Here is a 22,797-nt window from a genome sequence, read left to right as displayed (position 1 = left end):
GCCAAGCCTTAGCAGATCATTGCTCCAATAGCAAGATTGATAGAAATCAACAAGCTCTTGTGATGATCAGTTGAAACCTCGGTCCAATAAGATTAGACATGGCTTCACAGCCAGCCAGACTTCAACAGATCATCATGAAACTCTAGAACTCATTCTTAAGAATTCTGAAAAATACCTAATCTAAGCAACAAGATGAACCGTCAGTTGTCCATACACGAAACAATCCCCGGCAACGGCGCCAAAAACTTGGTGTGCGAAATTGTGATCACTACTTTTCACAACTCAAATAATCCCTAGTAATGGCCCCAAAAACTTGGTGCTCAATACCATGGCATAAACACAGCTTCGCACAACTAACCAGCAAGTGCACTGGGTCGTCCAAGTAATAAACCTTACGCGAGTAAGGGTCGATCCCACGGAGATTGTTGGTATGAAGCAAGCTATGGTCACCTTGTAAATCTTAGTCAGGCAGACTCAAATGGGTATGGGTGATATACGAATGAAACATAAAGATAAAGATAGAGATACTTATGTATATCATTGGTGAGAGCTTCAGATAAGCGTATGAAGATGCTTTGTCCCTTCCGTCTCTCTGCTTTCCTACTGTCTTCATCCAATCCTTCTTACTCCTTTCCATGGCAAGCTTATGCAAGGGTTTCACCGTTGTCAGTGGCTACCTCCCATCCTCTCAGTGGAAATGTTCAACGCACCCTGTCACGGCACGGCTATCCATCTGTCGGTTCTCAATCAGGCCAGAATAGAATCCAGTGATTCTTTTGCGTCTGTCACTAACGCCCCGCCTCAGGAGTTTGAAGCACGTCACAGTCATTCAATCATTGAATCCTACTCAGAATACCACAGACAAGGTTAGACCTTCTGGATTCTCTTGAATGCCGCCATCAGTTCTTGCCTATACCACGAAGACTCTGATCTCACGGAATGGCTGGCTCGTTTGTCAGGCGAGCGCTCGGTTGTCAGGCGATCAACCATGCATCGTGTATCAGGAATCCAAGAGATATTCACTCAATCTAAGGTAGAACGGAGGTGGTTGTCAGTCACACGTTCATAGGTGAGAATGATGATGAGTGTCACGGATCATCACATTCATCAAGTTTAAGAACAAGTGATATCTTGGAACAAGAACAAGCTGAATTGAATAGAAGAACAATAGTAATTGCATTAATACTCGAGGTACAGCAGAGCTCCACACCTTAATCTATGGTGTGTAGAAACTCCACCGTTGAAAATACATAAGAACAAAAGTGATCATTGGCTTCGGTCCCAGAGAGGGAACCAGAAAAACCAAGATGAAAATACAATAGTAAAAGGTCCTACTTATAGGGAACTAGTAGCTTAAGAATTACAAAGATGAGTAAATGACATAAAAATCCACTTCCGGGCCCACTTGGTGTGTGCTTGGGCTGAGCAATGAAGCATTTTCGTGTAGAGACTCTTCTTGGAGTTAAACGCCAGCTTTTGTGCCAGTTTGGGCGTTTAACTCCCACTTTGGTGCCAGTTCCGGCGTTTAACGCTGGGAATTCTAAAGGTGACTTTGAACGCCAGTTTGGGCCATCAAATCTTGGGCAAAGTATGGACTATCATATATTTCTGGAAAGCCCAGGATGTCTACTTTCCAACGCCGTTGAGAGTGCGCCAATTGGGCTTCTTTAGCTCCAGAAAATCCACTTCGAGTGCAGGGAGGTCAGAATCCAACAGCATCTGCAGTCCTTTTCAGTCTCTGAATCAGATTTTTGCTCAGGTCCCTCAATTTCAGCCAGAAAATACCTGAAATCACATAAAAACACACAAACTCATAGTAAAGTCCAGAAAAGTAAATTTTAACTAAAAACTAATAAAAATATACTAAAAACTAACTAAATCCTACTAGAAACATACTAAAAATAATGCCAAAAAGCGTACAAATTATCCGCTCATCACTAATTTAAGGGCCTAAAAAGCATGTTTTTACATTTAAGCACAAATTGAGGGAGAATTACAAAACCATGCTATTTCATTGAATAAATGTGGGAAAAGGAGATAAAATCCCCTAAAATAAGCACAAGATAAACCACAGAATCGGGGTTTATCAAGCCTCCCTGGCTGGCATTCAACGCCAGCAAAGGACTTACTCCAGGGAGTTTTGTTTCCATCTCTGACTGCTTCTGTTTCTACTCTAACTACTGCACATGATCACAAACTTAAAAAAAAAACATGAAAATAAACGGATATAACTTAAATAAACTTAATGAAAAATAGAAATAACTAATTATGGTTGGGTTTCCTCCCAACAAGCACTTCTTTAACGTCACTAGCTTGACGGTTAACTCCTTACAGAGATGGATAGGGGCTCAGAATTTTGCCCCTTACAGCGAACTTCTTGCATGTGCTCTCATGGAAGAGGAAAGTAGAAAAAAGGGACACCAGCATATTGCTGCAAGCCCAACCCTGCCTCATGCAGTGAACAAGAGCCTCTCTCTTTAGCGTATTAAGCTAATCCATGAGAGCACAGGAAGGACGCTCCCAGTAAGGAGTAAGAGTTTAATCCTATATGACTACCTTCCTCCTTGAAAGGAGTTGTCCGTCAAGCTAATAACATTAAAGAAGCGCTTATTGGGAGGCAACCAAACCATGAGTAGTGTATTTCTATTCTTATTTCTTTTATTTATTTTCATTTGCATTTATTTTAGTTTATTTTTAGAGTTTTCCCTTGCTTTTTAATGTTTGTGATCATGTGCAGTAGTTAAAATAGAAACAGAAATAGTCAGAGCTGGAAACAGAATACCCTGGAGTAGAGACCTTGCTGGCATTGAACGCCAGTCAGGAGGTAAACCCTGGGCGTTCAATGCCCAACAGAGGCACAGACCTGGCGTTGAACGCCAGGTAGGAGGTAGACCTTGGGCGTTCAACGCCCAATAGGAGGTACTTACCTGGCCTTGAACCCCATCCAGGAGCAAGAGCTGGGCATTTAATGCCAAGAAGGGGGCAGGAAATTTAAATTCTGTAGCCTCTCAAGACTAGTGGGTCCCATAGAATCTCCACATACCCCACCTACCTCACCCTCTATCTCTCCCTCTTTCTTCTTCTTCTACTCTATTCTTCCCTTTTTGTTCTTATTTGTTCGAGAATGAGCAAAGTTCTTAAGTTTGGTGTTACAAAAGCTTTACTTTTTAACTTCTACCATCCCTAAGTATGGCACGAAAGACTGGTGAAACCTCAAGGAAGAGGAAGAGAAAGGCACTTGCCTCTACTTCCCTCACCTCAATTGTCACCTATGCAATTCAATTGGAATTGTCATAGAAGAGGACAAACCCATCACTAAAAGAAGGATGGAGCATGTTAGAGAATCGGCACATGGACCACAGCAAGAGCATGTGAAGCCGCCTCAAGAGGAAATCCCTGAGATGCCTCAAGGGATGTAATTTCCTCCCCAAAATTTTTTGGGATCAACTGAGCACCTCTTTGGGAGAGTGGAGTTAAGACGTGGATCAGCTGAGGTTAGACCACCAAGAGCAGTCCACCCTCCTCCATAAGATAAGAGAAGATCAAAGAGCTACTAGGAAAGAGCAACAGAGGCAAAGACGTGACATAGAAAAGATTAAGCTCTCCATTAGATCCTCCAGAAGGAGTAGTAGCCACCATCACAAAGGTGGATTCGTTCCCTTAATCCACTATTGTCTATGTTATTTTTTGTTTTGTTTTCCATGTATTTTGCTTTACTGTCTATTTCTGGTGCATGATCATCTGTCTTTATTTCTTAAATCTATGAAATATTCATGCATCTCTTACCTTGCTTAACAGAAAATTTATTTTATTGAAAAAGAAAAGTAAAATGCATGAATTCCAAGTTTTATATTAGGAATAGTTCAATTATGTGATAAGTGGCATTGCTTTTGTTTTCTGAATGTATGAATAAATAGTGCGTATTTGAAATTGGAATTAAGAATGTTGGCTCTTGAAAGAATGATGAAAAAGGATAAGTATTATTGGTGATCTGAAAAATAAAAAAATTGATTCTTGAAGCAAGAAAAAGCAGCAAAAAGAAAAAAAAACAAGTAGAACAAGAAATAAAAAGCAGAAAAATCCAATAGCTCTTTAAACCAAAAGGCAAGAGTAAAAAGCCAATAGCTCTTTAAACCAGAAAGCAAGAGCATGGGTCCAAGGCTTTGAGTATCAATGGTTAGAAGGGCCTAAAAGAAACAAAATCTTGGTCTAAGCACTCCAAAGGAACAGTGTCCCTAACTATATGCTTGTGGTGTGAAGGTGTCAAGTAAAAATCTTGAGACTGAGCAGTTAAAGTCGTGATCCAAAGCAAAAAGAGTGTGCTTAAGAACTCTGGACACCACTGACTGGAGATTCTAGCAAAGTTGAGTCACAATCCTAAGAGGTTCACCCAGTTAAAGTGTCTGTGACATTTATGTATCCGGTGGTAATACTGGAAAACAAAGTGCTTAGGATCAAAGCCAAGACTCTAAAGAAGCTATGTTCAAGAATAAAAAAGAACATAACTAGGAGAATCAATAATATCATCTGGATTTTAAGTTCCTAAAGATGCCAATCATTCTAAGCTTCAATGGATAGTGAGATGCCAAAACTATTCAGAAGCAAAAACTACTAGTCCTGCTCATCTAATTGAAACTGAGCTTCATTAAGAACTCTGAGATTTATTTTATTCATCTACTTCTTTTTATCCTACTTTGTTTTTGGTTGCTTGGGTACAAGCAATAATTTAAGTTTGGTGTTCTGATAAGCGGATATTTTATACGCTTTTTGGCATTGTTTACATATAGTTTTTATTATGTTTTATTTGAGTTTTATTATATTTTCATAGGTTTTATTTAGTGTAAAATTTATATTTTTGGATTCTACTTTGAGTTTGTGTGTTTTATGGTGATTTCAGGTATTTTTTTGCTGAAATTGAGGAGATTGAGCAGAAGTCTGATTCAGAAGCAGAGAAAGCACTGAAGATGTTGTCAAGATCTGACCTCTGTGTACTCGAAGGAGCTTTTCTGGAGCTATAGAAATCTAAATGGCGCGCTCTTAATGGCTATGGAAAGCTAACATCCAAGGCTTTGTATAAATATATAATTGTTTATACTTTTTTCAGAATTGAAGGCCCAAAAATGGCGTTCAACGTCAGCCACCAGTCTCAATCCTGGCGTCCAGCGCCCACAAGGGAGCAACTAGAGTTTAACGCCCAAAAAAGGGTCCCTAGCTAGCGTTCAATGCCCCCAAGCGACATTAGCACGTGGGAGACACTCAAGCTCAACCTAAACACTCACCAAGTGGGCCCCAAAAGTGGATTTTCGCACTCCTAAATCTAGTCTATCATATTTCTGTAATCCTTAGTCATTAGATTAGTATATATAGGAGAAGATTACCCATGTTTATGATCTTCTTCCCCCTCCCCCCCCCCATTTGAATACTTTACTATTATGTACAAAATGAGTTACTAACCTCCTAAGGTTAAGGTTAGGAGCTCTGCTGATTTTCATGGATTAATAAAAGTACTACTGTTCTATTTCAATTCGTGTTTGATTCTTTCCTAAGATGTATCATCGTTCTTCAACCTTATGAATGAGTTGAACCGTCACAAGTTATCTCTATTCTACATGGGTTCAGTGAGCGTCTTTCATCGAATATTACTGAACCACTAGCTTGAAGATACATCTCTTAGACGGCTAATCCACGACTTTGTTGGGAACTTCTCGAGACATCAGTTCAGCCGAGGTATGGGGAGATTAGGGTCTTTGTGGTAAAGGCTAGAACCAAGGCACAGCATTCTCTGATCTGGAAGATTCGACCTTGTCTGTGGCATTTTGAGTAGGATCACCAAGGGGATGAACTGTAGGAGTTTCACCCTCATTCAGACTAGATGCACACTAAACCTGGTGTTCAGCCTAGAAAAAGATTGGCAGCTTCTCAACTGGCATTAATCACATACAGCCTGCTATAGAAGAAATCATTCACATATGGAGTAGACAGTAAAAAAGTATTGATCCAGAAGAACAAAGCATCTCTGAAGCCTTAACCACCTTCTTATCATTGAATTCACAACCACTGAGTAATGTTATTTTTATTTTATTTTACTTTTATGCGCTTAAATAACTAAACAACTTTTCTATCCGCCTAACTAAGATTTACAAGATAACCATTGTTTGATCCAAGCCGACAATCCTTATGGGATCGACCCTGACTCACCTCAGGTATTACTTGGATGACCTAATGCACTTGCTGGTTCAGTTGTGCGAGGTTAAATTCCGCGCACCAACGCTAGTGGCATTCAACGCCCCTACTTGGGGTTTAGTGCCAGGAGGCCAGTAACACTAGATTTGCTTTTTGTCCAGCGGCCCTAAACACCGATCCTAGTGTTTAACGTCAGTAGCACATTGTCCACTCTCCACATAAGGCCTTATTTGATTTTCTTTTATTAATTTTTAATTTAGAAAAAGATTTTATGAGGTTTAGAATTTTAATTTCAAATCAGTTAGGATTAGATATAAATGGAGAAAAGATTCAGTCATTCAGGCTCTCTGCTCTTCTTTTTCCTCATTCTGCACTTTCATACTTTTGCTTTAGGTTTTTCTCTAAGCCATAAGCAACTAAACCTCCACTGTTAAGGTTAGGAGTTATTCAGGAAAATTAAGAAGGAACTCGGATTGGACTCTCATTAAAGTTTGAGTTTTCTGCTTCCAACAATCAAGTAGAATATGAAGCTCTACTTGCTGGCTTGAAATTGGCTAAAGAAGCACGAGAACACTTAGCTTAGTTCTCAAAAATAGAGGTCCGACATAGAGCTCGAAAATCCAATATCCAAGCTGACACCCTCTCTAAATTAGCTAGCATCAAGCCAGAGGACAACAATAGAAGCCTGATCCAAGAAACTATTCACACACCATCAGTGTTAAAAGGAGACGACATATCAGACACAATGACTATATCCAACCAAAACCTATGATAGATGACCCCATAGTCGAATATCTTAAATTCGATGTCATTCCTGGAGAAGAAAGGGAAACAAGGAGACTCATAAGAGAAGTACAAAACTATACCATGGTACATAATGTTCTCTAAAAAAGAGGAGTATCCACACCTCTATTGAAGTGTGTCCTGACCTCCAAAACTAACAAGGTCTTAGAAGAAGTTCATAATGGCATATGATCACTTAGGAGCACAATCATTAGCTAAGAAAGTGATCCGAGCCGGCTTCTTTTAGTCAACCTTGCAAAGGGAGGCAGACGACTTCGTTAAAAAGTGTCTACCTTGTCAAAAGCATGCTAACTTCCATGTAGCACCTTTAGAGGAACTTATCAGCGTCACCTTGCCTTGGCCATTTACAAAATAGGGTCTTGATCTTCTCGATCCATTTTTACAGTTACCTAGGCAGGTAAAGTACCTTATAGTGGGATTAATTATTTCACCAAATGGATTGAAGTAGTGCCTTTGGCAACCATCACAGCCCAAAAAAGTTAGAAGTTCCTTTACAAGAACATTGTCACGTAGTTTGGAGTTCCATAATCCATCACCACAGACAATGGAACTCAGTTCATCGACTCAATCTTTAGAAGCCTGGTTGCCAGGCTCAAGATCAAGTACCAATTTACATCAGTAGAACACCCCCAATAAAATGGGCAAGCAGAAGCTGCGAATAAAGTCATACTGGTCGGTTTGAAATGTCGACTACAAGATGCGAAAAGTGCCTGGGCAGAGCTCCCTCATGTGTTGTGGGCATATCGGATAACTCCCCAATTAACAACTGGGGAATCACCTTTCTGACTTGCTTACGGCATAGAAGCCATGATTCCTGTAGAAATCACCAAAAAATCTCCAAGGGTTAAATTCTATAACAAAGTGATAAATGTCCATGTTCAAAAGGAAGAACTCGACCTTCTCCCAAAAGTCTGAGAAAAAGCTTAGATAAAAGAGGAAGCATTGAATCAAAGAATGGCCCTGAGGTATAACAAGAAAGTCATCAAAAGAAGCTTCGCCACAAACAACCTCATACTAATCCGAAATGACATTGGAGTTTAGAAGTCGGGCGAAGGAAAGCTGGCTTAAACTGGAAAGGACCTTATAAAGTTGTCAAAGTTTTAGGAAAATGTTACTATAAAGTGTCCGATCTCAAAGGGAACGAGCTCATAAGGTCCTGGCATGCGTGTAATTTAAAGAGGTACTATAGTTAGAAAGCGCATTTTGCTCCATGGTGTGCTCTTTTTTCCAACTTCATGGTCTTTTTCCGAGAAGAATTTTTCTAAATGGGGTTTTAACGAGGCACCATAGTGAGGGCTAAGGATTAAAATAAATTCCTTAGTAGCAAAAAAGACTTATGTAAATGTTGATGACAAGTCATCTTAGCCTAGTTTCACTAGTCTTTTTCTTTTGTTTTCACTTGAATTATGCACTTTCTTAAGGTCTAAGCAAGCCAATTTGGGTAGATTTTCATGCTTCCTTTGATTGAATCAACCATAGATGAATTAATGCAATTTCATGAGGTTTTATGCTATATTTGTTACATATTGTGAAAGAATGAATATCTCATGATTTTGAGCATAGCTTTGATGTGTTTGGTTGATTAATGATAGGTGAAGAAAGCTTGGAGAAAGGTTGAAGCAAGAAGGAATGACTAGGAGGAAGAGAGGACAAAAAGTTTGAGCAAAAGTTTGCCTCAAACTTTAGCTCAAACTTTTGGAATAAGTGAAAATGAACCAGGAAGCAAAAAGCTGGACCAAAAGTTAGCCTCAAACTTTTGCACAAACTTTTGGGTGAAAAGTTTGCCCCAATGTTAGCCCCTAACTTTTGGGCTAACGTTAGCACATGCAAAACTCTCCCTGGGCACCAAAAGTTTGCGCCAACGTTAGCCCCTAACTTTTTGACTAACGTTGGCGCATAAAAATCACTCCCTGGGCACCAAAACTTTGCGCCAACGTTAGCCCCTAACTTTGTGGCTAACGTTGGCGCATGAAAATCACAAAGGAGGAGCAAAAGTTTGCGCCAACGTTAGCCTCTAACTTTTGGGCTAACGTTGGCGCCATAAGTGCACTAAGGAAGGCCAACGTTGGAGCAAAAGTTAGACCCCTAACTTTTGCACCAACGTTGGTATCAGCAAAAACATGGAGGCTGATATGAAAAGTTGGAGTAAAAGTTTGCCTCAAACTTTTAGTCAAACTTTTACTCAAACTTTTGCAACATTCAAACCCGGTTCACTTGGTTCACTTCGGTTCCTCTCCAAACTCCAAGAGCAATCAACCAAGGCCTCTCTCAACCCAATTCCACCAAGAGCAAAGGCCCAACTCAAGGCTTGAAGATCATTTGAAGAAAGTGTATAAATAGGATAGAATTCAAGTTATTGAGGAGCTTTCTTTTTAGTTTTCATAGGGAGCTTTCCCTTTTAGTTTTCAGAATAGTTTTCGGAGAGCTTTTGGTATTGAGTGATCTTTAATTTCTTAGTTTCGGGGAAGGAGAATTCACTTCTCTTCCTCTTAGTTTTATTGCTTTCAATTTCAATTACAATTGTCTTGGATCTTGGGTTGGAGAATTGAAGAAATTCTGTTTCAATCTCATCCTTGGATCTCTCTGTTTATTTACTGCTTAATTGAATTTCAGTTTCGGTTAATTGCTCTTCATCTACTTTCTTTGCAATTTACATTTCCCTTGCAATTGTTCTTGTTGGATCTAGGAAGGCATTGAGATCTAGACTTGGTTTTCTAGTCTCTGGGTCCTGAGATCTGATTCCAAAGTTTACATTCTGTTTTTTGCTTTTCATGTTCATTTACTTGTTTTGCTTCAGATCTGATTCAACCCAAACCCTCTTTTACTCTTCTGTTTGATGCAATTTACTTTTCCTTGTTTAAATTCTGTAAATCCAATCCCCAATCCCCTTTATAATTCAAGCCATTAACATTTCTTGCAATTTAAGATTCTGCAATTTATATTTCTTGCGTTCTAAGTTTCTGCCATTTAATTTCTTGCACTTAAGATTCAGCACTTTAAATTTCAGTTCTCTTTAATTTCATGCAATTTACCCATTCCCTTTACTTTCCATGCAATTTAAATTCTGTTAATCACAAATCTCTCAACCAAATCTTGATTCGCTTGACTAAATCAACCACTAAACTAAAATTGCTCAATCCTTCAATCCCTGTGGGATCGACCTCACTCCCGTGAGTTATTATTACTTGATGCGACCCGGTGCACTTGCCGGTGAGTTTTGTATCGGATCGTTTTCCGCACATCAAGTTTTTGGCGCCGTTGCCGGGGATTGATTAGATTGACAATGATTAAGTGAAGTGGTGATCTAGATCAAGCATTTTCTTTATTTTTGTTCTCTGTTTTAGATTGAAACCAAGGTGTTTGAGTTTATGCCTCACTAAGAAATTCTCATCTCTGATATGAGTAATTTCAATTTTCAATGGTGTTGTGTTTTCCAAAGTTCAAATGGAGTTCAACTCATCTTATGATCAAACAAATTTTAGGGGATATTACCCACCATCACCAATCTCTAATGGTGGCTGGGAATATCACCAAGAAAATACAAATTATAAGTACTCCAATCCATGGAGATTTACTTCAGAGACACAAGATGAGCAGGAGAATCATATGGGATACCAACCACCACTATAAAATAATTCATATTATTATCCTCATGGTAGATGGGAGTATCACCACAGAATGAAAGAGCATCCACCCTCACGTCCCAGTTTCTCATTTAAAAGTTCTTCATCACTTGATTATGCCTCAATACAAAGTTTCCTCCAAAATCCATACCAGTCATCCCATCAATCACACAACTCATTCCACACCCCTCAACACAACTTCACCACAACACATTCACGTCACCAAAATTACTCTCAACCTTCATCTCTTGAATTAGCAGTTGAGGATTACCTTCAATGGTCCAAAGAACCCTTAGAACGCCAATGCGAAGCCATTGAAATACACAGAAAAGTCGTGGAAAGCTTCACACAACCCCAATCTTGGGAAGAAACCATCCTCAAGAAGATGAATGGACCCTTAGAGCAAACAAAGAGGAACTTAGAACCATCAAACAGTAAGGATGAAGACAAATTTGTGGGTGAGGAAGTGGAAAAGCAAGATGAGGAAGCCTCTGTGTCAAGAGAAATTTCAATGAAAAATGAGGTAGAGGAAACATTTGAACCTGACCTTGCATATTCACAGAAGCCACTTAAGATGACAAGGGAACATGAAAACTCACAACTCTCTCAAACCTCCTTGAAACAAAATGGCTCAACAATTGAATCCATGATTGAAAGATATGAAGAGGAGATGAAGAAATGTTGGGAAGATCAACAAACCTCCCCCATGAAAGAGCTATTAAAACAAATATTGAGTGTAAAAGAGGAAGTGGAAGAGCAAGAAAGTGAGAAAGACAACCAAAGAATTCCAAACTCAAGTGAAGCAGAGAAGTACACGGAGGAAGTGCTTACAGAACCACCATTGCAAGAGGCTCTTGATGAAAAGAAGACTCTAACAATCACACAACCACCAAGACTTGGATTCAAGAAAGTGAAGGCAATTAACAAAAGCACCGAGAAGAGGATTGTGACCAAGCTACAAAGGACAACATTCAAGAGAAGGTCAACTGCAAACAATCCTTCCCCTGAACTAGCAAGCAAGCTCAATCAAGCTGTGTACAAAAAGAGGCTTGCTGAGAAGAGACTAAGAAAGGGGACAACAGCCGAAACTTTCCCCCCCTTGAGGTCATTCCTCTTAACCAACTGGAAGAAAAGGAAGAAAGTGAAGAACAACATGTCAAGCTAGTGACAATAAAGAAGCGCTTGTTGGGAGGCAACCCAACCTGAGGTAGTTCTTTTTTCATATCTATTTCAATAAAAAGGTTAACTAGCTTTATCTAGATTGCAAGAAGCTAAGTTTGGTGTTGCACACCAAAACAATCTAAGGGAGAATGAAGAATTCTAAGTTTGGTGTTCCACCAAAATCCCATTATAACACACATTCTCACCTTATGCATAATATGGGCTTCAAGCATACTGGATGAATTAGTTAACTATTTTGCTGTTTTCTAGTTTTCAGCCTTATTACTTTTGAGAAAGAAAAAAAAGAATTTCACACATGGTTAATGAAAACCTTTGGCAAGGTACTAAGTTTGGTGTTCCCACACCAAAGTAAGTTCAAAAAGCCCACAAATAAATCATGCAGACTAACCACTGTTTCTAAGTGCTTGGGGAACAAGCAACTTCCAATATCACTGCAGAATATCATACAAACTTTTGGAGATTTTTAGCATCATCAACCAAAGAGGTGAAAGATGAACATGAAAGTCAGCATTGATGATGATGAGAAGAAGGAAAGCAAGTGAACTCCAACAGGTTGTATTGTTAAGTGATTGTTTTACATCAAATATTGCTGTAATTGAAAGTTGGATTGTATCCTTATTTGCCCTGCCTGTCTGCATAGTATAGTTTTCTTTATATACCCCTGCCTGCCTGCATAGCATAGTCTTTCTTTATAATTCAATAAGCAAGATGCTTGATTATTCACAACATTCTTATCTTCAAAACTTGTTTGCACTCAATTTTCAAGAATGCATCACATGAAAGTTCTTTGAAACGAAGGATTGAGGAATTAAACAATTTTGAGGTAAGCAAAAGATTAGGAGAAGTGGTGGTTCTAGTTGTATGATTATGTATTGAGGTTGCATGCTTGTGAAAACTTGCATGGGAGCTCATAGGCAGGATATGAAGTTCAAAGAAGTATTGTGGAGATTCTCAAAAATCAATTGATCCAAGAAGCAGCAAACAAAACAAAAAGAAAAGTAAAGAAAATACAAAAACAAAAAGAACATGGCCCAAGGCTCTGAGCATCAATTACTAGGCAGAAAAAGAAAGAAAGAAACAAAAACTCAAAGAGTTGTTATCCTAGTAAATGCTTGTGGTTGAAGTGTGTCAAGGAAAGAGGCTTGAGCAAGTAAATCCTTAGGGGTGCTTTAACACCTAATACCTTAAAACCAACTGGTTTAGGAGTATTGATTGAAAACTTATTTAAAGAGCCGCTTTGAGACATGACACTTAGAGTCGAGGCCAAAGCACAGAAACTATAAGCTGCTTCAAGGTGATTACATATAAAGAGATCTCTATGATACCATTCGGATGAAAATCCTAAGACCTACGACTCCTAATATGTAAGGACTAGTGAGCACTGAAGCCCTTGCATGAGCATATAATTTAGAGTTCGCCCCACTGTTACTTAATCACTTCACTCACTGTACTTTACAAGTGTTCTTCAATCCATCTTAATTGAAAGAACCTCTGAGCATAATTCATTTCTTGCTTGGGGACAAGCAAGCTTTAAGTTTGGTGTTGTGATGACAAGTCATCTTAGCCTAGTTTCACTAGTCTTTTTCTTTTGTTTTCACTTGAATTATGCACTTTCTTGAGGTCTAAGCAAGCCAATTTGGGTAGATTTTCATGCTTCCTTTGATTGAATCAACCATAGATGAATTAATGCAATTTCATGAGGTTTTATGCTATATTTGTTACATATTGTGAAAGAATGAATATCTCATGATTTTGAGCATAGCTTTGATGTGTTTGGTTGATTAATGATAGGTGAAGAAAGCTTGGAGAAAGGTTGAAGCAAGAAGGAATGGCTAGGAGGAAGAGAGGACAAAAAGTTTGAGCAAAAGTTTGCCTCAAACTTTAGCTCAAACTTTTGGAATAAGTGAAAATGAACCAGGAAGCAAAAAGCTGGACCAAAAGTTAGCCTCAAACTTTTGCACAAACTTTTGGGTGAAAAGTTTGCCCCAACGTTAGCCCCTAACTTTTGGGCTAACGTTAGCACATGCAAAACTCTCCCTGGGCACCAAAAGTTTGCGCCAACGTTAGCCCCTAACTTTTTGGCTAACGTTGGCGCATGAAAATCACTCCCTGGGCACCAAAAGTTTGCGCCAACGTTAGCCCCTAACTTTGTGGCTAACGTTGGCGCATGAAAATCACAAAGAAGGAGCAAAAATTTGCGCCAACGTTAGCCTCTAACTTTTGGGCTAACGTTGGCGCCATAAGTGCACTAAGGAAGGCCAACGTTGGAGCAAAAGTTAGACCCCTAACTTTTGCACCAACGTTGGTATCAGCAAAAACATGGAGGCTGATATGAAAAGTTGGAGTAAAAGTTTGCCTCAAACTTTTACTCAAACTTTTACTCAAACTTTTGCAACATTCAAACCCGGTTCACTTGGTTCACTTCGGTTCCTCTCCAAACTCCAAGAGCAATCAACCAAGGCCTCTCTCAACCCAATTCCACCAAGAGCAAAGGCCCAACTCAAGGCTTGAAGATCATTTGAAGAAAGTGTATAAATAGGATAGAATTCAAGTTATTGAGGAGCTTTCTTTTTAGTTTTCATAGGGAGCTTTCCCTTTTAGTTTTCAGAATAGTTTTCGGAGAGCTTTTGGTATTGAGTGATCTTTAATTTCTTAGTTTCGGGGAAGGAGAATTCACTTCTCTTCCTCTTAGTTTTATTGCTTTCAATTTTAATTACAATTGTCTTGGATCTTGGGTTGGAGAATTGAAGAAATTCTGTTTCAATCTCATCCTTGGATCTCTCTGTTTATTTACTGCTTAATTGAATTTCAGTTTCGGTTAATTGCTCTTCATCTACTTTCTTTGCAATTTACATTTCCCTTGCAATTGTTCTTGTTGGATCTAGGAAGGCATTGAGATCTAGACTTGGTTTTCTAGTCTCTGGGTCCTGAGATCTGATTCCAAAGTTTACATTCTGTTTTTTGCTTTTCATGTTCATTTACTTGTTTTGCTTCAGATCCGATTCAACCCAAACCCTCTTTTACTCTTCTGTTTGATGCAATTTACTTTTCCTTGTTTAAATTCTGCAAATCCAATCCCCAATCCCCTTTATAATTCAAGCCATTTACATTTCTTGCAATTTAAGATTCTGCAATTTACATTTCTTGCGTTCTAAGTTTCTGCCATTTAATTTCTTGCACTTAAGATTCAGCACTTTAAATTTCAGTTCTCTTTAATTTCATGCAATTTACCCATTCCCTTTACTTTCCATGCAATTTAAATTCTGTTAATCACAAATCTCTCAACCAAATCTTGATTCGCTTGACTAAATCAACCACTAAACTAAAATTGCTCAATCCTTCAATCCCTGTGGGATCGACCTCACTCCCGTGAGTTATTATTACTTGATGCGACCCGGTGCACTTGCCAGTGAGTTTTGTGTCGGATCGTTTTCCGCACATCAAATGTTTTCCTCTTATTAATGATAATCCATTTCCAACTAATTTTTCCATCCAAACGCATTAATTTAAGCTTAAAAAATTGCAAAACTTGTTGTCCGACCTAAATGGTTGGCAAGATGAAGAGATGAGGTACAAATTAGTGTAAGAAGTTATGTAAGCAGTTTGTGTTCTGACCTTAAAAGAGTGGGATCTAAAACGAAATGCAAGAGTAACTTGATAAGTCTAACTACTTAAAGTCAGAATTTTAGCGATCAAGAAAAAATAATATTTATATACGAAAGGTTCAAAAATGACTGGCCTACTCTGCCGACGTCTTTTCCTACTTAATGGAAATTTCTACTGAACTAACAGTAGTACCAACTAATGAAAGATGGTTAACAACACAATCATTCATGCAAAAAGCCACTATTAAAATAGTGGAAAAAAGTTTTTAAAACAAAATAAAAGTTGCTCAAACTACAACTATTACAAAAAGTTAAATTGTTCATAAAGACCCACAAGCCAGGTCATTCAAAGCAATGAGTTACGAAGGAATGAGCTGTTCACCAGTAGTAGTGTCTTCAGGCTGAGCAGAGGAGGTCAAAATACCTTCAGAAGAAGTAGGGAGTTCCTTAGGAGGAGGAGGTCAGATAGGCTCATTGTTCAGTTGAACGGCGACCTGAGAAGCTCCCCCGACTTACGTCTCTGAAATTTTGAAGTCAGGAATAGGAGTGTCCTCCTCATCTTTAGGAGCAGGGAAAATCTTCCTGTTAACCACCACATTTGTCAGGGCTGATGAGGGAAAGGTCTGTCTCAGGAGCAACAACCCAGAACTGAGCCTTCAGGTTCTCCACCATCTCATCCATACCTTCATCTATGGTTGCCTCAAGCTCTGTATATTTATCTCTGGAGTTGGTGACCTCATCTACTAAGTCGAGCTTCTCCCCAAAGACCCTACTGTAACTCTTCTCAGGCTTCTTTTTTTAAACCTTCCGCCATGGCTAAAACGGCATCAGCTTGTTTTACTCTTTCCCAAGATTTGGCCAAGTCAAACACAAGCGCCTCCTTTTCACCCTGCAACTCTTTTTTTGTCTCCCTCAAAGATGTCACTTCAGCTTGAAAATCGGTCATAGTACACTGAGTGGCACTAAGGGGAGTCTTTTCCAATTTCTTCAACAACAATGCACACACCCTTGCTGTCCGGATTTCACCACAGGCTAGAACTTAGAGATGACCTTTTATAGAAATATCATTCATACCAATAAAATTATTTGGAAGGATGTATTTTTCGGCCCAAGCTATGGCATCAAAACCTTGCTCATAGACTCCTACTGATTCGGTAGTCTTTCATTTCTTAGGCTTTGGGTCGGGATTGGGAAGAGGAAGTGTTTATTTCTCTGAACTAAAAGGATGAGGAGGAGTGGGATCAACAAATTTTTTTGATACCAAAGCACCTGAGTCCTACTTGGAGGGAGAAGAAAGATCGCCAGATCCACCGAACTCTTTCAATAATAGATTTCAGACAACGATATTCTTCTTGGCGGTCCGAAGAGTCTTCATGGCAACTGACTTAGGAGCCATCCTTTTTGCACGACATCAAAGTTAGGTTACAACAAAATCTAAGAAACAATCAATAAAATTACCTTTACAACATGTAAAAAAAGACTACTTAATTCGGGTTGCCTTGAATTTTCTAAAAATCTCTTAGTATCCAGATAAGGAGCTCGACCCCAACACTCTTGGATTAAAGATAGTACACTCTCCTCTGCCTCATCTAAATCTTCCAGGTTGTATTTGACTATTACGGGACTCTCCTCCCAATACAAAGAAAAGATTGGCTCATCCCTTTCACCTAGAAAGAAAGGTTGGAAACCCTCAACTGCTCAGATTTTGAGAAGTAATTCTTAAAGTCGTTGAAAGACTCATCAAAAATAACACAAACCTTCCTATCTTGGATAGCTCGAAAGGAGATCCAGCCATGATTTTGGAACTAAAAGGTTTAGTAAGCACAAAAGAGTAAAAGAAAGCTTTAGAGGAAGGTGGGACATCAAGTTCATGGTAAAGGAGTTAATAGATTTTCAGAAAACCTCCAAGAATTGGGATAAAACTGGGAAGGGGTAACGTTACAGAGCTTGAGAACTTCTACTTCAAAATCGGTAAAGGAAAGACTAACCCCCAACTGTGTGAAAAAAATTACTCATATACAAGTACATAAAGTGACGTTCTGATGATTGGATTTTTGACGGTTTAGAATTTTACAAATGAATTCTCGTTGCAAGTATAGTTTCTAAACCAACAATAATCCTTTCATACAAAAGATTGTTTGTCACAAGTAACAAACCCCTAATTTTATAAACCGAAGTATTCAAACCTCGGGTCATTCTCCCTAGGAATTACAATAATGTGTCTTGTTATTAGTTATGAGTTATTTTGGGGTTTTGGATAAGAAGCATGAAAAGTAAATGGCAATGAAAATAAACTAACAACTATAAAAGGCTCTTGGCAAGGTATGAAAATTAGAAGTCCTATCCTAGTTATCCTTCTCAATTGTGATGAGAATTGTTCATTGCTACCACTTAGTTAACCCTTACTAAATAAAGGAAAGTCAAGTGGATGAATTGACTTGAGCCACAAGTCCTAGCCAACTCCCAAGGAAAGACTAGCTTTAGTGCACTCCAAACCAATTAGCAATCTCTCCAATTATCAATCAACAAAGGAATTAGATAACTCAAGTGTCACTAATTACTCTACCTAGGCCAAGAGGAACAAAATCTACACTAAAACTAAAAGAGATATTTCAACAAACACATAAAGTGCAATAGAAGTAATCATTATTAAATGCAAGAATTAAAGGAATCTACAACTACAAAAACAAGAGATCAACAAATGAAAAGCAAAGAAGACACATTTAGTATGAATTACCTCTTATTGAATTGGAAGAATGTAGAAGGAACAATACTAGATCTACAACAAAATATAAGAACAACATAAAGGAAATTACAACAAAAGAGTAGAAGAAGATGAATGTATCAACAAAGAATTGAAAGGTAGAAGTAGAAGAAAGCAAAGATTAAAACCTAGATCTAAGAACTAATCCTAATCCTAATCCTAGAGAGAAGTGAGAGCTTCTCTCTCTAGAAACTAACTCTAACTACTAAAACTATGACTAATGATCAAAAGTATCTAAAGTATGAAAGTGTCTTCATTCCCCCTTCAATCCTTGGCTTAAATAGCATTAGAAATGAGTTGGATTGGGCCCACAAGGCTTGTAAATTCGCTAGCCACGAGTTTGCATGAAGTGATCACGTGCACCAACGGTGCGTGCGCGTACAGTGCACGTACGCATCCTTATACATATAGCAACAATGACAAATCTTATATCTTTTCGAAGCCCCGAATGTTAGCTTTCTAACCCAACAGGAACCGCATCATTTGGACCTCTGTAGCTCAAGTTATGGTCGATTAAGTGCGAAGAGGTCGGCTTGACAGCTTTTGCGTTTCCTTTATTTCTCCATGAGTTCTCCATTTCTACATGCTTTTCCTTCATTCCCTTGGTCCAATCTTTGCCTCCTAAACCTTAAGTCACTTAACAAACATATCAAGGCATCTAATGGAATCAAGGTGAATTGAATTTATTTATTTTAAGACCTAAAAAGCATGTTTTCACTCTTAAGCACAATTAAAGGAGAAGTTATAAAACCATGCTATTTCAATGGATAAATGTGGGTAAAAGGTTATAAAATCCCCTAAATCAAGCACAAGATAAACCCTACAAATGGGGTTTATCAACCTCCCCACACTTAAACCAAGCATGTCCTCATGCTAAAACCAAGAATGAAGTAAGGGTATGGCATTTATTCAATGGAAACTAACTAAATGCAATCCACCTATATGCAACTATCTACATGAATGCAATTGCTTAGTTAAAATAAATCAATCTCCAAGAAGCATATATGCACAAGGGCTAAGGACTAGCAAGTTTAATCCACAATTGAATTGAGTTATTAAATATTTTTACAAACTTGCATGAAAAGTGATGATTGTAGGTGGAAATATGAAATTGAGCATCAAACCCTCACCGGATGTATTTGCACTCTATTCGCTCAAGTGTTTAGGGTTGATTCACTCAATTCTATCATAATCATGCTTTCCAAGATTTGTTTTTCTTCTAACAATCAACAAATATTTCATGCATGCATACAAGTATCATGAGGTCTTTTCTTTAGGTTGTAATGGGGCTAGGGTCAAGGTAGGATGCATATTTGGTTAAGTGAGCTTGAAATTTGAATCTTTGATAAGCTTAAACTTCCCACCTAACCTATGACATCCTATACAATTAAGTTCTAACCTAACTACCCATTCTTCTCATTTTTTTTCACATACTCATGTATCCCTTTTCATTTCACAACACTTATGCATTGATCTTTATTGGACTTTGCTTTACTTGGGGCATTTTGTCCCCTTTTTATTACTTTTCTTTTTTTTTCTTTCTTTTTCTATTTTTTTCTTTTCTTTTCCATATTGTTTTTTTTTTCTTTTATTTTTCTCATTTTTTTTTCTTTCTATATACAAGAACCTCAATGCATAAGGTTTTACATTTGATCAATACATGAGTATGTACCCAATTCCCAATATTTTCAATAACAATACAAAACTTCCTTTTTATTCCCCCAATGTCCCAAGATTCCCACACTTGAATGGTACTCACACACACTAGCCTAAGCCAATCAAAGATCCAAATTGAGGACATTTATTGTTTTTTGCTTTAAGCTTGTAATGTGCTAAAAATAAGAACAAGTGGGTTAATCGTAGGCTCAAAGTTGACTAACAATGGAAGATAAAAGGTAAGGCTATTTGGGTAAGTGAGCTAATGAAATGATGGCCTCAATCATATAAATGCATGAATACATAAAATAATGGACATAAAGAATCAAACAAATCGAAGATTACATTCATAGAAAGAGAATAATGCACACAAGAAGGAAAAATAAGTGGTTATAAGATGTAACCATGCCATTAGGCTCAAATCTCACTTGCTTGTGTTCTTAGCTCAGAAACATGATCCACAAGATATATATAATTCAAGCAAGTTTTATGAAAAAGTTTTCACTCAAATCGATTGAGATGCCCTCTAGATAGAAATCCTTGAAAAATTTCATTATTTTGACTAAGCTTATTTTGTATATATATGCAAAATTAAGAAAATGCAAGTAAAAACCATAAAATCCTAGAATGAAATGCAAAAGTGTTGGGATTAGAAATTTGTCACCCAAAATTGCCGATCGGTCGGACGACCTCCCCACACTTAAAAGTTTGCACCGTCCTCGGTGCATTGAAGGATGAGCAAGGGGGTACGGCGAGTCTCCGGATTGCTGCATGTTCTTTCTTCCGCTTCCATGTGTGCTTGTGGTGCATTGTTCATGAAAAACAAAAATATAACACCATAAGATGAGAAGATATAAAAGCAAAGAAGCATACATTGTTGGAATGAGGTAAATCACTAGAAATGAGTGAGTGAATTAGTGTGACATTAATGACAAATAAGTGTGTGAATTCTAAATTAGGCACCTGTTAGAACACACATTAGCATAAAAAGTGATGTCACAAAAGAAGCATGTACTTCACTTATCCTAGTGTGCTTGAGATGCTTTAAGTAAACTTGTAAGGTAAAACAAGCATTAGAGAAGCATGAAAGCATTCAAGTCAAACATATGGATGGATATAATCATGAAATACAATGCATTAAGGTAAATGCTCAACATCATCCATCAAGAGATTGCCTAATCAAAGAATACGGTTCAAATCACATGGTGGCTAGCTACAACATGCAATTCAAAAGAGTTATAAGCTCGAAGGCAATTCTTATCACTTGGTATTTTTCAAAAGGTAAGCATGAAAAATTCAAAACCAAGTAGTAAAATATAACCTCAATCATAGAATCCAACAAAGATTATCTAAAAATATTCATGCTAAAATAGCATTTAGGCAATAAGGGGCAGCAATGTATAATAAACAAAGTCAATAATCCAACACTTATGATGAAGAGAGAGAAAATAAAATGAAAACTAAACTAAAACTAACTAATCAACTAACCAACTAACTAATTAACTAACTAAAATAAATGGTTACCCATGGTGTTTGGAAGTGTTGGATGAGGGATAAGAGGAGGGAAGGAAGAAAGAAGAAGGAAAGAAATAGAAAGAGGAGAAGAAAAGAAATGTGGTGAAGGAAGAAAATCCACGCGTACGCGGGCATGCCGCGCGCGCGGATGGTTTATTTCGAGAGTGGCGCGTACGCGTCATGTGCGCGAGCGCGTGAGTGGGGTTGTGCCAAAGGCACAACGTTGGCGCGGCGTAGGCATAACTCTCTGAAAAATGTATGGAATGTGGAACTTCTCAATCCACGCGTACGCACGCATGGCGCGCTCGCGTGGATGGTCGAAAACGCTTGATGCACGCGTACGCGTGAAGTGTGCGTACGCATGGATGGTGCTCTGTTTTTCAAAATTTTTCTATGTTTTTGCACCAATCCAAGCATTTCAAACCTCCAAACAGCTACCAAAACAACATAAAACCTTATTTAACATACTAAACTACCAAATATACTCAACTAACTAAACAAAACATGAAATTAGACTAATTCTACCAAATATTTACAAAAGAGGAAATGAAAAGATTTTACCATGGTGGGGTGTCTCCCACCTAGCACTTTCATTTATTGTCCTTAAGTTGGACTTATGGGGAGCTCCTCATCAAGGTGGCTTGTGCTTGTACTCATCTTGGAACTCCCACCAATGCTTGGACTTCCAATAAGCTCCATCATTCAAGATTAATATCTCCAAGCTTTGATGGAGTTCTTCACAAACCATGGGCTCCCAATGTTGATCCTCATGTGTTCCCGGATCCCATATTTTGTCTTCACACCCATCTCCAAGTTGATTATCATTAATCCATGTGGGTGGTAAGCAAGGTGAATTCTCAATAAAGTGACCAAACATCCTTCTAGACCCATGTAATCTAGTTCTACACCAAACCTTGCAATTAAGCTTTGAGCATGTGACCATAATGAACCTAGAATGATGCTTCCAACCACTAACCATCTCCTTTTTACTCTTAAAGCCACTAACTTTTCTGAGTTGACCATCCGTCTCAAGCAAACCATATTCAAGGGGAATAACAAAGCTTAAGTATAAGGAATTTACCCACTTGAATGCGAGAATGGATGGTGATGGCTTGGGGAGAGGTGTCTCTAATGTGCTTGCAAGCTCTACTCCCTTGTTTGCTTCCTTGTCAATCTCCACCTCTTCATAAACTTCTTCATTCTCAATCCTTTGTTCATCAACTTCATCTAATTCTTCTCCATCACTCAAGTCATAAATGGGAGGTTGAGAGAAATCTACCTCCACATCACTCTCAAATCCATTGGGAGAAGGTTCTTCAAATTCAAAGGATTCTTCACCAAGAAGATTGGATGCATGATCTTCATCACCAAGGGAACTCAATTCTTGCTTCATTCTCTCCAAGTCTTCATATAGAATATGCCTCGGAGGTTGTGCACATTCCTCCTCAACATCAAATTTACTCTT

This window comes from Arachis stenosperma, chromosome 3 (assembly GCF_014773155.1).
Source record: "Arachis stenosperma cultivar V10309 chromosome 3, arast.V10309.gnm1.PFL2, whole genome shotgun sequence".
Classification (NCBI taxonomy): Eukaryota; Viridiplantae; Streptophyta; class Magnoliopsida; order Fabales; family Fabaceae; genus Arachis; species Arachis stenosperma.
This window is presented reverse-complemented; position numbering follows the sequence as displayed.